The sequence below is a fragment of the Gossypium hirsutum genome, chromosome A12 (genome assembly GCF_007990345.1).
Source record: "Gossypium hirsutum isolate 1008001.06 chromosome A12, Gossypium_hirsutum_v2.1, whole genome shotgun sequence".
Taxonomy (NCBI): domain Eukaryota; kingdom Viridiplantae; phylum Streptophyta; class Magnoliopsida; order Malvales; family Malvaceae; genus Gossypium; species Gossypium hirsutum.
Genome location: NC_053435.1, coordinates 77281054 through 77283754, shown reverse-complemented (window position 1 = coordinate 77283754; position 2701 = coordinate 77281054).

The window sequence follows — 2701 nt, the reverse complement described above, 5'->3', positions numbered from 1 at the left end:
AGTTCAACCAGTTTTTAGGTCTCGATCTCGTAATTGTAATTATGTCCAAAAGTATCATTCCGATAATTTGTAATTTACTTAATCATGGAGTCATTCCACAAGGAATATCATGATTGAAAACTCCTTATTCTATATTTTTTATGAAAGCAATTCATCCAACTGCTTTGTCTAATGACTTCATCATGTGTGTATTACCCTCATATGATATCCTTGATTTACTTGAGTTAAATTTGATCACTCAATACAATCATATTTTATCTCATTGTCACCATTGTGTCTTCTTAATAATTAATATGATCACTGTAACACCCCTAATGTAACACCCCGTACCCGAGACCGTTGCCGGAGTCGGACACGAGGGGTTCACAGACTAAATTCGCTTACTATCGCAGTCTATTTTAAAATTTTCCAGGCAGTTGGCTAACTGCGACACTGTCACCTTAAAAATCATATCTTGAGTTTCACAACTCGAAAATCAGTTTCGTAATTTTTCCCTGAAACTAGACTCATATGCCCATCTACATATATTTTTTCTAGAATTTTTGGTCGGGCCAATTAGTACATTTTATTAGTCAAAGTCTCCCATGTTACAGGGATCAACTACACTGACCTTTGCGCATTACGACTTGGATATCTCCCTGCACAGAGCTTCAATACTGATGCCATTTGTTTCTATAGAAACTAGACTCAGAGAGGAATCTATACATATATGGAATGACTCCTAATTGTCTCTGGTTAATTTATAATGAAATTCCAAAGTCGGAACAGGGAATCCAGAAACCGTTCTGGCCCTGTCTCACGAGAACCTGAATATTTCTTAACAGACTGTCCATATGATCGTTTCGTTACTTTCCTATGAAAATAGATTCATCAAGGTTCATTTACATAATTTATTCATTATTTAATTCCAATCCTACTATTTTTAGTGATTTTCCAAATCTACATCACTGCTGCTGCCAGCATCTGCCTTTAAGGTAGACTTTACCTATTTCATAGTTTCCATGATTCAACTAGCCCTTTTAGCATAAATAGCACAAATTATGATAGTGATTAACCATTCCATACCAAATGATTATAACATTATGCTCAAACATATATAAGCCATTTTCGCATGGCTATATACATTAACCAAAATATTCTTCCGCCACTAGTCTATTTTATACATGCCATAAGATAATCCAAAACATAGCAGTACCAAACAGTGGATAGTGATAGTGTGACTAGTTGCTGACGATCCCCGAGCCTGTAGCTTCGCAATGAGATCTATAAAACAGAGGAAACAGAGTAAACGGAGTAAGCATTACAATGCTTAGTAAGTTTTAAGCAGTGTCAACAGATAACAATCAAATTATAACATAGTTGTTCGTATTTTTATTTCACTCTTCCTTCGGGCATACCATCCCTTTACCGAATATGCACATCTCATCATATACAATAGGCAGATAAACTTTCACATAAAAGTGAGCTCATGTGACATAGATATATCGTATGATTTCACATAACCTCTCACTCTGATCCGATGTCACATAATCATAGGAATAGTCTCATAGATTGCTCTCGTATGCGTCACATAACTACCTTATGATTTAGTGCAAATCAAGCTCACATATAAACTTGGAGTACATACCTGTTTAACCTTTCGCATTGAATATATTTATAAGCAATTCTTATTACGAAGTCTTACCCGGACATAATCTCCACACGAAGTTATCGGGTCTTACCCGGACAAAATCCCCACACGTAGTCATCGGGTCTTTAGAGCTCGGATATAGTACGAGCACGAAGCTTACGGACATTAATCAGTGATAATATTCTCGCATAAAGCCTGCGGGGTTTTAACCCGGATATAGTACTGACACAAATGCCCTTCGGGACTTATCACATTCATCACATCGGCCATTAGGCCCTATCACATATATATACACTTTCACATTCATCACATCGGCCATTAGGCCTTATCACATATATACACTTTCACATTCATCACATCGGCCATTAGGCCTTATCACATATATACACTTTCACATTCATCACATCGGCCATTAAGCCTTATCACATATATACACTTTCACATTCATCACATCGGCCATTAGGCATTATCACATATATACACTTTCACATTCATCACATCGGCCATTAGGCCTTATCACATATATACACTTTCACATTCATCACATCGGCCATTAGGCCATACTATCATTTCATATTCGAATTCTCATAAACTTACAATATCACGATTTAGAATTCAAGTATGGGTTTAATCAATAGCTTTGAGCAACTAAAACAAGTTTATCAAGGTTCACAACATAATCTCAAATTCAGCACAAGTTGTTTTTCCTGAGCAATAGTCACTAAATTATTTATGACTGGAGCTACAAAACTCCAAATCACTTTCCGTTAATTTTTCCTGAATATAGACTCGTATATCTTCCATCCATAAAATTTCCAGAATTTTAGGTTTGGCCAATCAATACCAGATTTTTCTTAAAGTTCCCATGTTTCACTGTTTGACTAATCTGACCACTCTTCACTACGAATCAAATTTCTCATTTTACAGAATTCAAAATGTGTTGTATTTGATTTCATTTGAAACTAGACTCATTAAGGAGTCTAAGAATATAAATTTTATCTTATAACCATTTTTGTACAATTTATAATGATTTTCTAAAAACAGAACAGGGGATTTCGGAGTCATTCTGAC